Raw genomic sequence first — 16,006 nt, 5'->3', positions numbered from 1 at the left:
CAATTGCCGATACTGGTCAGAAGTATTCAGATAGTTCTGAGTTTCGCAAATTAAGAATGTCTTCAAATTTAATTTATTTTAATATACCAGAACCATTGAACAGGCACGATAATTCTATGTTTTGAAAATAATATATTTGTGAATTAAATTATACGCATTAGCAATTATTATTACAATGAAGAATTCTAAATTTGAGTAAAGCCATAGCCCGCTAGCATCGGTTAAAAAAAGGAGAGAGACAGATATTTTCAACTGGTAGCCAGTAGCGGCGATGAGGTGCCAAAACCGGGAGGAGGTGCCGAAGGAAATTTAATTTCTCTTAGTAGAGAAGCTTGAGTTTTTGTTTTATGCACATATATATTATTTGGAACTGGAACTACAGTTTAAAGTGGGATCCGAACCACTGTGTGTCTCCACCTGGTCTGGGTAGACAAGACTGAGCAAGGCCATAGTGCAGGAGCAAAAGTGGATATAGTGGGGGAGAGGTAACTGCCGACCATGCCCCTCCAATCGCCGCCACTGCTGGTAGCCTTGCATCAATGGGTACATAACTAAAAGTTACCCAGACTTCTCGAGACTGCCTCTCTACGCAACAAACACATTCATTTATGCAAGGACAAAATTGAATTTTTTACAAGTTTTAAACATTTCATGGCTCGAGGAGGGGGGGCATGGCGCCTCCCCTGGGTACGGGCCTGGTTCTCACCTTTGGTGAGAGCTGTCTCTGGTTCGATTCCCGGTGGGAACTTCAAAAACTTCGACGTTGACCCATCATTGTGAGGACAATTGTAAAGCTGCTTGAAAAGAAGTAGAGGCTCTGGCCTCGAGAGCCAAATAGTAATAAATCGTAATGACACTGTATGACCTGACCACTGTTCACCCAACGAATGCTCCAATGGCAGTGTTGGTCCTCAAAGCAGCTTGTTTTATGCATATAAACAGCGCAAGTCTGCAATTTTGTGTACAAGAATAATACATTACACAAAGTATCAACACCTTTTCTCCAGAACGTAAGAACCAAACTGAGATATGTACAGTGATGCCAGCTATGTTTTTTACCCATATTTCTTCCGAAATTTGAGTGGCAGCTTGCTGGATATGTCTTAATTTCAAGTAAATTTTAGACAATAGCTTCTATCATGGGCCTCCTGCATTCGAATGGGCACCAAAAAATTGAATTCTGATGTAGTCTCATTCTTCTTTTTTGTTAATTAGCGTCACTTTTCTTTCATTTTTGGCTAATCGTGACGATGTGCAATGATTAGATGAAATTGACGAAGGGACACAAGTAGCACCGTGTCGAGCCCAAGACTCGAACACTGGAATCTCGATGGCAAGATCCAAATTCAACTAGGGCTTATTTCCATTTAAATTCGTATCAACATTTATTCTGTACCCAAGAAAGAGAACTTGTCAAATATGCGAGTGGTTACGGATTCGATGCGTATCTTCAAGTTTTGGTTTAGACCCAACCATTGGCGCCCACAGGTACCCCGCCCCCCCCCCGCCCCGTGATTTCTGGAAGGAGTTAATGTAATTCGGATGGTGATATTGTAGGGATATTTCGTTACAAAAAGTACTGTTTTCTGTGACTTACAGGCCGTAAGTTACAGCAACTATTATTATTATTATTATTATTATTATTTGAAGTAGGGTTTCATTTAAGCTTAGTCTATTTTACACTGATTATCTAACTATAAAAACAGCTTTTCGTCCTACATGAATTAATGTTAAGTATACAGTTATACCGTGCGTCCATTTCGATCTTCAGCCGAGAGACCGGGAGAAGCGTGGCGGGCGGCGCTGACGGAGATGCCGACATTTGCGGCCTGTAACGCCCGCTTATTTTTATGGACATATGCAGACATTTATATAAATATTGCAAAACGAGCACTAACCTGTGTTATAAGAGTATGGTTTTAATTTTAGTAGCTTAGTGACTGTATGTGCCGATGATTTTGACACGCCCACCTCTTGTGAAACACGGCGTAGAGGTTTGTTTGGAGAACGTTCTAACGCTGCACCAATATCATCGAGTTTTGCTTCGGTTAGAATCCGTCGTTTTTGCTTATGTGTTTTAAAATTTAACGATACAGTTTCTCATAATTTAAGGACAAGATGTCTAACAGTATCTCTGTGCGGAGTTGAAACGCCTGGGAATTTCTGTATAAATTGCCTACACACGTCTCGACACGAGTCTGTTTTCACGTACGTGTCATACATAAAAAAAATCTTTGTTCTAACGTGAACCTTTCGTCTCACTGACACAACACACTTACACACTGCAATAACACAAACAAGTAACTGCAAGTAACCAAGAATAATACTCTTACGCACAGTACGAAATTAACACGCTCTTGGTTTACATTGCTCTCCACTATATTAACAACTCTGTCTTCATCTAGTCGCGAAGGAACAAAAAACTCGAGCTCGGATATTTCTGATTGCAAGGAAGCTCACGAAAAACATTCACTTTTAACGGTTTCGTCTGCAGCGTAATCTTGATACAGTGTTGCACATTCGAAACCTCCAAACGATTCCCATGGCCACAAAACTCTTTCAAGGATATAAACTTAAGCAGGACGTTACTGGTCAAAACTATGATTAAAATGCTTTACTATCTGTGGCTCTTAACATCGTTTCTATAGCGTATTTATTTGTGTATATAAGAGCAGAACTTGGATGAATTACAGAAGAACTTTTGCGTGTTATAACACAGGTTAGTGCTCGTTTTGCAATATTTATATAAATGTCTGCATATGTCCATAAAAATAAGCGGGCATTACAGGCAGCAAATGTCGGCATCTCCGTCAGCGCCGCCCGCCACGCTTCTCCCGGTCTCTCGGCTGAAGATCGAAATGGACGCACGGTACAAATAGTATGTACTCAACTCAGAGCCCTCTGTAGCCTGTTTGACGCATCGCAGAACTCGAAAATTTGGTGAATTCACCATGCGGACCATTGGGAAGAGGATGGCGATAAAATTTTAAAAAACTAGTTCAATTTTCCGCCACCAGGTTGAAATGTGGCGTTGTACTTCCATGAAGGGTTGTAATAATGACGTAAACTTCTCCACTTGGTTATGCATTTGCCTTTACCTTGCAATCTTGCAATAAACGAGAGATTATTTTCTCGCAACTTCTAGCCACTAACAAATGTCTTTCTAATTAATAACTCAGCTAAATCACTTATGTTTTTCAATATTTTATTATTACAGCGCCACATTTCAACCTGGTGGCGGAAAATTGAACTAGTTTTTTTATCGCCATCCTCTTCTCCATGGTCCGCATAGTGGATTCACCAAATTTCCGAGTTCTACGATGCCTCAAAGAGGCTACAGAGGGCTCTGAGTTCGGTAACTTTAATTCTGCCCACTCTGTAGATACACAGAATATGGAAATTACAAATGTATTTAATTAAAAAATATATAAGAAGTAGTAGTTGTTGTAGTAATAATAGTAATATAATAACAGCAACAACAGCAAAAATAAAAGAAATAATAATAGCAGTAATAATAAAAGTTGCTGAGACTCTGCCCACCCCTGAGAAAAACTCTTGCGGGCGCCTTTGGACCCAACATTGTGAAACATATTGAGATTCTTCAAAAGGCGATGACCGCTGCTGCAAGTTCAAGTTGGTTCGCTGACCACCCGTCACCCAACAAAGTAATGTTCCACAATGAAGTTTCTGTTTATCTTTTTTACAATTAGTCTTATTGCAAGGTTTTAGGGGTTACTGATTGATTTGAATGAAAAACTCATGAAAATCCATATCAGCTACGATTTTCTTAGTTACCATGGAACACACTAGATGGCAGCACGAAGTTATTAGTTCTTTCAGTATACTTTCAATTTAGCAGAAGGAATATAATGGCTATTCATCAAAAAAATTAAACGCAGTTTTTTCCGATAAGTATAATTGTAAAGTACGTTAACACGATGTGATGTTAAACACACACATTGAGAACAAATATTTGACGCAGGTTAAAGAATTGTTCACACTTTTCACTATAATTACGGCTGCCTGAAGTTCATATTGAACGTCTGAATCCTACAGCGTAAATATCGTTTAGTCTGACGTTTTTGAATTGTTGTTAGTTCATTCAACTCTCCAGCCTAACTATTGCCTATTTTTGGGGGAGAAGGAAAAGGTTCTATAAGTCTTTGCCTTGACTCATCTCACCCAACGGGTCGGTAGGTGCCGAGTTGATACCTTCCTGGAGATGAGGCCTGCTCGAAAAGGTTGATGAACATCTGAATTCCAACTCATATACAGGGTGGCTCAATAAGTCACTTAACACCCCCGGTACAAGGCCACTGCAGCGCGCAACATGAAATGGTGATGACCAATCGTTATCAGGCCAAGGGGGAACCACATTGACGACACCCACACGGTCGGCGGCCATCTTGATGTACGCCATCTTGAATTCAACTTCAGAATTTTAAATGGGAAGGGGGTCGTGCGACATATCAAAATGGGCTAGAATTTCACGAGAAATGCAATGGTGAAGGTTTTTCGACGTATCTTTAACCAGTAAAAAGTTATGACTGAATTCTTGTACCAATTTGCTCCTTTTCGAGGTGTTAGAAAAATGCCTTAAAATTTGTTTAGCGCATCGGTAATGCATCGAGATCAAAGTGACGTCTAGGGAGAGACGTTCGCATACTATTGCACATTATTTTAATCGGATACATCCATGAAGAGCTGCTCATTATGAATGGTTGTCGCGAACAATTTACAGTGCGACGCTTCCATTGAATTAAAAGTCCTTCACAGTGACAAGGCTAATGTTTATGTTCAGAAGGAAGTTTATAAACAGAATATTAGATGCTTTTTATCTGATAACCCATTTTTGACAGATCAAAGCTGAATGGTTAGTGTTGGTAAGTTTAATGGTGTGACGTGCTGTGTGGAACACGATTGGTTAGTCAATTTTCCATCAACGGAACCTTAAATGCTTAGGGCTACTTGGATTTGTTAAATAAACAGTTTTTTTCATCCTTGCTTATGGAAGAAGGTACTTTTTACAGAGTTTTTTTCAATAGGGAAGAACACCAGGACACTTATGGGAACGTTATGAACCAGTTTTTGTCCAAAGTTAGTTATCAGATGACAAGGGTCACATATTCTGTTTATGAACTTCCTTCTGAACATAAACATTAGCCTTGTCACTGTGAAGGACTTTTAATTCAATGGAAGCTTCACACTGTAAATTGTTCGCGACAACCATTCATAATAAGCAGCTCTTCATGGATGTATCCGATTAAAATAATGTGCAATGGCATGCGAACGTCTCTCCCTAGACGTCACTTTGATCTCGATGCATTACCAATGCGCTAAACAAATTTTAAGGCATTTTTCTAACACCTCGAAAAGGAGCAAATTGGTACAAGAATTCAGTCATAACTTTTTACTGGTTAAAGATACGTCGAAAAACCTTCACCATTGCATTTCTCGTGAAATTCTAGCCCATTTTGATATGTCGCACGACCCCCTTCCCATTTAAAATTCTGAAGTTGAATTCAAGATGGCGTACATCAAGATGGCCGCCGACCGTGTGGGTGTCGTCAATGTGGTTCGGTTCCTCCTTGGCCAGGAAATGATTGGTCATCGCCAATTTCAAATTCCATGCCGCAGTGGCCTTGTACTGAGGGTGTAAGTGACTTATTGAGCCACCCTGTATATCATTTAGTCTGGCGTTTTTGAATTGTAATTATGAAAACTAAGAATAGTGCTACGTGTTGAATAAGCGAAAATAAGAGCGCCACAGCACAATGGAGTGGAGTTGGTTTGATTTATAGTCTAATTTTTAACAAGCCTTCTTATCGAGGAACTACAAACAAGCTGTTTCATTCACGATGTACAGTTCCCGGCAATAAAATTAGAACATCTACAGTAGATCCTGAAATAGTTCCTCGCTTCCCTAAAGGTGAGTGTGTGTGTTAACTCTATGGCGATTACAGAACTTACCATTGAAAATTTGGTATTAAGATTCATTCATTGCCGAAGAGTTGGGACCAGACCCTGTGGCCGAGTGGTTAGCACATCGCGCTGCGACCAAGGGTCCCGGCTTCCAATCCCGCTGGTTGTTTGTGAATGTCCATTCATCAAGTTCATCATTCATCCCCATCTTCGCAAATTAGCCAAGAGGCACAAAACGCGAAGTAAAATAAACTAAATCAATCAATCAACCAACCGAAGAGTTGGGCAACACTCACAACGCATTCTTGTGCCACTTTTGGCTAATATGCGAAAATGACGATAAGTGAAGATATGATGAAATTGATGAATGGACACTCCCAAACACCCATGCCGAGGCCAGGATTCGAATCCGGTACCCCTGGAGTCTTAGAGCGATGTGCTAACCACTCTGCCACGGGGGCTGGCTAATGTATAAAATCACTCACATTAACGAATTATTAAGAAAGATGGCCTTTTAAATATAATTGAAAATACCACAGTGCGTTACCCCCACACCCCCTATACGCCTTCATGGCGTGGTGCTAAGCACAGGGGAACACTTTACCTTCTTTTTTTTACAGTGCGTCTGTTTGTAAAACGGTAAAAAAAACAAAAAAATTTCACCTAAATTCTAAAATTGTAGGCCTTTGTGCGAACTCAAAATGTAGTGCATGGTTTTAAAATATATTTTTTTTGTCTTCAGGCAACTAAAATGAAGTACTTAGACATTATTAAAAGCCAAAAGATGTTACCTGTATATTTTGATCGGAAAGGTAAAATTTGGTGTTTTTTGTCATTTTTTCCAAACTTTAGGCCCTTTTCGCGAACTGAAGATCCAACGTAAGATTTTTTTCAATATTTTCCCGTTGATTAGTATGCAAATACGCAACTTTTGAGCCCTATTAGAATTCGATACTCGAGAAATCTATTTTTTCGACACACCCTACTGTACAGTGTGGACCAAAAGTCACGATCGGATATTGATATATTATTATTATGAAACAAAACGCAGCAATCAATGCAGATCCTGTATTTAAATGAACAAGATACATTAAAGAGTGAAATAGGAGACGAATACATGTAATATCTCACAATGTGGCTCTTAACTGAAAATTCGAACCCATCTCTATCGGAAAACGTAACTCGTAACTACAGTATTGAGATTGAAAGACCTCTATCGGAAAAAAAGACTAATTATTACCACACAATTTGTCAATTTAGCTTACGAATAATACATTCTCGCACTATAAATAGTTTCCGATCATGACTTTTGGCCCATGGTGTACACGTTTAGCACAAGCTTCATCAGATCCACCATTATCGATATCGACGGTCCGATATTTTAAAAAACAAATATCAATATATTGAAATATTGCACAGCCCTAACAGCAAGAAATTTTGGCATCGTATACACAGAAAACAAATGCATCCACTTTGTAACGGCCGTGTGAGTGATGATGCATTTCTATTAAACTGTGATTGACGACCAACCTGTGTATGAAATTCTTGACATGATAGAACGAAACAGAATAATCTAGAACGGAAATAGATAGACGTTGATATAAATGTACAAGGTTCGTGCAGGTGGACATTGAAATGAATGTGACAATTTTTAAGTTACATGTTAATTATTTTATCAGTTTTCAAAGTTATTAAAGTTATTATTATTATAGTGCATTTTTCAATATACAGGGTCTAATTCAAAATGAATGGTGCAACCTTACACAGTTATGACGTCACTATTTATGATAGAATATCAGGCAAGGCACCAATATAAAGAAGAACTCTGGAAGTTTTATTCCCACTTAGCGGGCTTATTCTGCTTAGCCGATGCTCCACCAGGATCGCCAGTGTCGCAAAATGGCTATGACCAGTAGAAGGCGTGTTGTGTGTTGGAGCTATCGAGAACTGATTCAATCCCAATGGTGCAAAGACATTTCCGCACGCTTCGGTAATAATGCTTATGTTTCACCCTTTCGAAAGATTTGCCAAAGTTACAACTGCGAATTGTTAGTGTCTTCGAAACCGTTGACAACGACTTGCTGTCTCGTGCATAGCGCGTACCGGTACTTGATTATCGTTTGGATCTTTTCCCAGTTACACGTGGTTCCCATGTTGAATCTTAATGTGAGTCATGTGAGTAAAACTTCCAGAGTTCATCTTTACATTGATGCATTGTCTGATTTTCTATCATAAATAATAACGCCATAATAACTGTGTAAAGTTGCACCATTCATTTTGAATTACCCTGTATATACAGATGAGACTGCTTTATACGTAACTAAGGCTCTGTCCGAAAGGTGCAAAGTACATACTTGAAGTGTGGTTTTGACGGAAGTGACGTCACGTAGTACAGTTCGAAAGCTCCAAGAACAGAAGTACGCAGCTCTCAACACAGATGCTTGGTGACTAGGTCACGTGATATCCACACTCGTTGCTCATTTGTTTTGAATCGCGGAGATAGAAAGCCTGCAACACGTGTTAAATATACGTTATGGGTCAGCACGTTGTTGGTTAAAGTTCTTCTAATGTGTGGAAATGTATGTGTACGAACATTTGAAAATGCTATGTGATTTATATGGTTATAAACAAGTGTTTAAAACGCAAGGGAAACAACGTGTCCTGAGTTCTATCTCCTGATCGTATTTGGCGTTGCAGTCGAAGTACAATTCGAAAGACTTTCACTTCCAGTCCACGACTTGAAGACCGCACTCCAAGACCATACTTGGAGGATGCTCGCTTCAAGTACGGTCTTGCACCTTTCGGACACGGCCTCAGTTCTGCGTAATTCTGTTTTATATGTAAATTATTGTAGGTCCCTGCAAAATATAATTTTAAAACGTGTTAATTAAAACTTATTTGTACGTAATGCTTTTATACGTAATTCGGTGTTATGCGTACTAATTTTTATGAAATACGTTTGAATTGTACGTAACTAAGGTATAACAAGGTCACAGAAGTATACATTTATTGCAGTTTCAAAAACACAAGACGAGTTTCAAGAACGAAACAGGATAGGTCGGTCTCAAGTTTGCGAGAAAGACGAGCGCGACACAGAGAAGGCAAGGGGATGTGGGGGTATGGTCCCACACATTCTCGATCTCGGCTATTTTGGAGGTGATGTGATCAGCAGCACGTTCCGGCCGTCTTTACCTCCCAAGGTTGCCCTTAATGCCCATTGATTTGAGGCTGGGTGAACCCCAAAGCCGCTTTATGTGAGAACGTAAATTCCGACCTTAGATCACTCACGCCGGGAATCGAACCCGGGTCTCCCACGTGGCAGTTAGACGCATTAGCGTCTAGCGCACCGCGGCTCTTAAAGACCTAATTTGAGAATTTTATGTTGGCTTTTTCTAAACCCCCTTGTGTCTCTCCGAGAGCGTATGGTTTCTATTGCAGCTTTGTAATCAAGGAGCCTTTGGTTCAAGTGCTGCAATCCAGTGCAGTGATTCGGCACCCGCTGTAAAATACAGGTCCTGTCACGACCATCATTCACAAAAGCAACAAAGCAAGTCACATCGAAAATATAATTCAATTGAAACTTATCTGGTTACAACTTTCTTCAGTTGCTCCCTCCCCCCACCCCCTCCGTTTTCAAACCGACCAGATGTTCTAATATATTTTGTACTCTTAAAAAATTTTGAGTCATACCTGGTCTTGGTCGTAACAATATCCTTCAGGATATTTTCCATGCTATTGTTATACTGCAGACGATAAGTTACCGTGTCGCTTCCAGGGAATTTATTATTAATTCGATCTATTATTCTTTTAGTAAAACGAGTTATTCGACGTAGTTTGACATGAGTATGTTTAATGATTCACTTGTCTAGACACAAAATACCCGTGTTGATTCATTGAAGTTCTTTGAAATATCCAAATATGGAAAAAAATCGTTCTGTGACGGCGTACTAATGACTGACCTGCATTTTTTCAGTTGGAATTTATGAGCAGAACTATATAAAGGAGTTGAATCGCAAAGTTTATTCCACCACTTCTGTGTCTTCGTAATATTTTCTCCTACTTCAAGTTCTCATTGAGTCGCTACTTCAATTGTTGGAATATTGCTCAATTTACTTTTGAATTTGTCTCCATGTTTCTAATTGATTTAAACTCTGATCCTACACACATAAATTTACTTTTGGTTCAAGCAAGTGGCCAATGGATGACAAATCAGGAGAGTAAGGTGGGTGTTGAACACTTACGATAGAATATACATAATAGATACGTCTTGAGACGCACTTGAATTTATTTATGATTACACCGTCTTTGCCATTTCACCGTCACCATTTTAAACAAATTAAAGGATTTGACATTAACACTTTCCGGTCTGACTGTTTTCACGAGTCTTTTACCTGTGGACGGACATTTTAGGACATTTTTAAATAAAACCAGACAAATACACTATTAATGGTATCACAATGTATTATATATCAAATGAAAGGTTAGATCTGTTCAAATAGATAATTCAATTAGATGTTACATGTTTATAATTTACACAGTGCAATATTTATTGATTTTTTTTGTATTTTTGAAAAATCAGCATAAACAAGCAATGTGCACGTTATCAAAAAAACAATGAATAACGGTAAGCCTTTACCCAAGCAGCATAAGATGCTCTCTCCGCCCCCCCCCCCCCATAACCCCTCTCTTTATGCCCTCACATGTTCACTTTACCTTTCATACTAATTGTGGCTGCTTCTTCTCACAATAATATATCAATCTGTTTCATTGTTCTCATAATTTTACACTTAGAGCACTAGTTATTATATTGTCAAAAAGAAGCTTCCTGCACACCGCTCTCAGGCACTTTCACTCCCGTCCCTCAACTTATTCGTTCTCTTTGACCAGACGTAATGTAGGACGGTTCCCAGGTCCGTTATTTGAGTTTCGTCCCTTCCAGCCATTCCCCTCCCCGTAATGGCCCTCACTAGCCCCTCCATTTTTTATTCGTTCATATCCCTTATGTATTTCCGTCTAGCCTCTGATGTTTCCTTGCACTGGAGGTGAATGTGGAATTTCGTCTCGTCTTCCCCACACATTGGGCATTCTGCACTTCCGTCCTCTCACGCGCTTGAATTGTGCCCACCCCCTAGCCTGAACCATGCCAAACCCGTCCTGTCACTCGCTCCACACACGTCTACGTATTTTCGCCTTCCCCATTGCCTATTCCCATTCACGATTTGTGCCGTAATTAAATATACTTTCCCCGCACATTCTGCCACAATGCTTTGATTGCTGACGTCCTCCAATCTGTCCCGTATGATCCCCATTTCCTGGATGCCCGCCCTCCTCTCGACTCCTTCTTCCCAAATCCACCCAGCCCTATGGCGTACAGTTCCTTCTTTATCATTGATACCCAGTGGCGTTCCTTTAGGTCAATGTTCTGTGCTTGTATCGCGAGTTTTTTTTTAGATTTCCATCCCCCACATTTAGCAGTCTTGCACAATATTTCAAGCCTCTCATTTTTGCATCTACTTCCTCCCTATACTTTCTCATTTCCCTAAGAACCCCGCACGTTGCCGTACCCCTTCCCACCCCCAGAACTTATTTTAGAAAGTTTGCTTGTTCGCAGTTTACCATTTCTGTTGCCCCCAGACCCCACAGTTCGACACCATAGAACAATGTGGCCTTGACTGTAGCTTCGTATACTCCCTCGAGTTTTCTGGTTGGTATATTAGGAACTTTGTACTTTAATTTTTTAGTTTTACCCAGCGCGTACATAGCTTTTGCGTTGCTTCTTTGTGCCTGTCTCGTCCACTTACCCGACATTGTCATGACCATACCCAAGTAATCGTACTGTTTTACCCTCTCTAGTTGTGTCCCCCCATATTCCCATTGTTCGTCCCTACCGAATACGCACCCATTCTTAAACACCATGACTTTCGTTTCCGTAATATTAACTCAAAGAGCCCATTTCGCGCAGTACATATGCAACCCATCTAACCCTTCCTGTAGCCCTTTTATTGTGCTAGAAATTACCACCAGGTCGTCCGCGTACAGTAATAGTGGTATTTTTGTGTCAGCGATCGACGGAAGTTGCGTGCCCTTCTGTGATAGTTCTTCTACCATATCATTAATAAACCGAATGAATAAAAGTGGGGAGAGTGCGCAGCCTTGTTTCACCCTCAGTACAGATTCATTTGATCCCGTCACTTCCACATTCCCACATTTAACGCAAAACTCTACCTTTTCATAGGCGGCCTGGAGAGCCTTTAGCATTTTGGCAGACACACCCACCCCCCATAACTTGGTCCACAACATTTTCCTGTTAACTGTGTCAGACGCCTTTTCAAAATCTACAAAACAATATAATTTCCCCCTCTTTTCCTCCAGCTTTTGCTGTATTAATGTTTGTAACAAAAGTATATTGGTTTGAATTTTTTTCTGAATCCTGCTTGAATGGGTGAAAGAACATGAAAAATTTCACACCAATTTTGTAGTCTCCGGTACAGAATTTGGTAGTATACGTTACTCATTACCAACAACAATTATACCCCCCTGTAGTTGTTTGGATCCCCTGTTTCCCCTTTCCCTTTGTAAATTGGGCAGATTATTGTCTTCGCCCATTTTTCCGGGAAGAGTCCCTTCTGGAATAGCCCGTTCATTATTTCCCTGCCTACTTTTTGCCATTTGTGGATTTTTGTTCATGGCCTTTATGATCTCAAGACTTAAACCGTCCCCTCCCGCAGCTTTTCCGTTTTTTAGTGTGCTTACTGCCGATGCGTATTCACATTCCGTCATTAGCCCGTCTAAAACTGGGACAAATGTGCCCAGAAATATAACTATCTCCAAGCGTGTGAAACGATAATCGCATGAGGTTCGGCCAAATACATTTAAACGCAACGGAAATACGGCGATCGTATCCTAGTCGATTGGCGACCGGAACTGGTGTTTTACTCAGCTCGCATCACATCCGATTCCCGACCGGAAAGTGTGATTTTTTAAAAAAAAAAACACAACTACTTTTTTTTTTGCTACTACGTTTTATTTTTTTTAAAAAAATACAAATACATGAACTACATCCTTACACACTGTCATTTGCGAAATATGCACAGTCAAGTTCGTGTTTTGAAAATTATGTCCTACAGGTGACCACCATTTCGTTGTAGATTCTCGGACAATCTGTGACGAAAACCGTCCGTAGCGCGCGTTACAACATCTGAAACCTGTTTGTTTCTGCTTCAGTGCACTTCCCGTAGCTTCAAAGTTCTTCACCCATATCCAAATTGCATTTGCTGATGGAATAGGATCATGTCTCTCGAGATTAAAACGTTTAAAATAATGTCAATGTTCTCGTCTCGCAGCAGCAACAGTGTCACAGTTTTTTAAAAAGATGCTCTCACAGCTACAGCACGTTGAGCTCCAGCGATCCGTGTCTGTAATGTCGTATATTGGTGAAGCAAATGACAAATAATAAGTGTTGTCAACACCATTACAGAAATCATACCAACAAAAACAAAAAAATCCAGTTTTTATGTCACACCCTGTATATTTTCAAGCTATTCGGCGAATTAATCTGTTGCCAACGTAGAAAGTCGTGTACCACCTGAGGCTGTTACTATTTCAACCCATACGCTGTACACCCTATTTAGTTTCTACATACGCCGGTCTTCTTGTCAGCCCTAACGTGTTAAGAAGTTGAAAGTCCCAGATTCTAGAAATCTACTTGGGTTATGACTGCATATAGCTGTGCTTCAATTAATTTCATGAATTAATCGTAGCGATTATTCCAGCAGGTAGGAAAGCGACGTAAAATTACCGAAATATGATGAACGTTTTACTTATTTTATTATATTGTTTTAATTTTTGCTCTATATATTTAGTACTTACCGTTGATTGGCTAATTTAAATATTGATTGTACCATAGCAAAGTGAAAATGAATGATTACCTGATTATATAAACGATAGAACAAACCAGGATTAGAATCTTCTGCCCTTGCGTATGGTACTGCCAAGGAGGCTGGTAAAATTACCTTACTGTGCCTTATTAATAATAATATTACTGTGCCCCACTGGCGGCGATTGGGTTCCAAAACCGGAGGGGGCCAAAGACAGTATATTTTCCTTTGTATATAGGGTTTAGCATAGTGCGGGGACAAAAGTGGCGAAAAGTGTGGGGGGAGGGCACTGCCCTAATCGCCGCCACTGCTGTGCCCATATGAATTGTACCTTACATAAATCACTAGTAACTCACTCTAACACTACTAGATGGCATAGTAGTTAGTTCTTTATCCTTCAATCATGTTTATTCCAACTCTGCTTAAATTAGATTATGTTCTTCACCTTAATGATGATATAAATATCATATTATAACAGAAATAAATAAATTACGCTAATATCGCTTGAAGAATTAACAATTAACGGATGGATTCTACTCTTACAGGTTAAGAACGAAATACATTTACAATACATTGTTGCAATCGAGTTCATGAATAAGAATTTCTATTCCATATTTGAAATAAAAGTACACAAATGCCTTTATATTAACTCACAGAAAAATCACCCTCCACAGGTTTTAAGCATTAAAAAAAATGCCATGTTGGAAATTCTACATCAATTCCGTTTTTATTTCTTTTTTTCTTCTTTTACGGTCATAACTCTCAATCCAATCAAGTGAGAGGTTCGGTCTTTCAAAAAAAAATCCTCACATTACGTTAAGTGTAAAGTGTTCCATATTTTCTCCGAGAGGACATTTTTTTCATATCACACCAATATGAAAAGATATAATTGCAATAAATAATTCACTCGAGAATAAAGTTTTACATGGAAAATACACCAACCCCTTAGACACACACATTTGTTATGAGGGGAATATCTCGACATTTCAAACAAAAAGCTGATATCTAGTCGAATGTGTTAAAGAAAGAAAAATCTCTCCAAAATCGGGTAACTGGTTTTCCGCCATTTTGAACAAAGCGTCAGCCATGTTGGAACTTGTGCATCAGTTTCCTTTTAAAGTCTAAATTCCCAATCCAATCAACTTAGAGGGTCGCTCTTTTGTCTGCAGTCCTTCGTATATTATGTCAAGTGTAATATAATTCGTTCGAGAATATTTACAAAGAAAATACATCGATCCAACGAAAAAATGGTCCAGACGTCCTTCAAGGGGAGGGGGAGGGGAATGTATTCACTCTCGATCCGTAATTTTTCACAAGATTGTCAGTTTTCCTTGGAAAGAGCAAGAATATAGGTCATCGTCTCCTGGTGGCTGGCGGTCGACACAGAGCTTAGCGTGACGCCACCTTGGTCTAGATCCCTTCGAAGGTCGAGGGCGAAGGCCTTGGTGATCTGCTTTGGTGATGCAGACCCCCTCGGACGAGGCGTGCTACCGACGGTCCTCCAATGGAAAATGTCCAATGAGGGGTCACACGACCACCTGAAGACGTTTACGTAAGTGTCCCTTTGATTGGTCGATTCTGAGATGACCTCGTTTCTTCACCGTCTGACCCTCCACACCCACCGCGGTATGTTGCGATCTGATGTCGCATCAAATTACTGGTTAAGTATGACGCACGGCAGTTTCTTAATGGCGATTTAGGCTTTTAATCTGTCACCCTTGTTTTGTTTTTTTATGATCCACGGCATTACGGATCTGAAGGCTTTTGTTCCAAAAAGATTGATTATTTGACTTTGCTATTCTACCATTTATGGATAATCCCGAAGATGAGGATGAATGATGAAAAGATGAAGTGGATGACAACCACATTATATGGACGACACCAAACACAGGATTATACTGACTTCAGGTGCCAGAGTATAGGCGCACCAAGGAATTTTCTAACAAAGGGTACAACGAAATGAAAACTGAAAGCTTGTGTAGTTCTTATTCTCAAACAACAACTTTTGCATGGGATAAATTGGAAGTCCTACAAAAGGATGTATCGATTAATAAAATCTGCTGCGCCATTCCTAACAGTGATTCCTGTTATTTGAAACGATACAATGATGAGAAATTTTCCATTCTAAAATTGTGGAAAAAAATGTAATTTTCTGTATAACATTATGGCCAAAGGGGGCCGAACCACCATAACCCCTCCTCCTCGGT

At 39.8% G+C, this 16,006-nt stretch overlaps 1 protein-coding gene across 3 annotated transcripts in view; it reads left to right on the top strand.

The window, feature by feature from the left end:
* Nox (NADPH oxidase) overlaps nt 1-16,006 on the top strand; it is a 390,569-nt gene that overhangs the window by 233,637 nt on the left and 140,926 nt on the right. The window lies entirely within an intron of this gene.

This window comes from Lepisma saccharinum, chromosome 7 (genome assembly GCF_977018435.1).
Source record: "Lepisma saccharinum chromosome 7, izLepSacc3.1, whole genome shotgun sequence".
Lineage (NCBI taxonomy): Eukaryota > Metazoa > Arthropoda > Insecta > Zygentoma > Lepismatidae > Lepisma > Lepisma saccharinum.
This window is presented reverse-complemented; position numbering and strand designations above follow the sequence as displayed.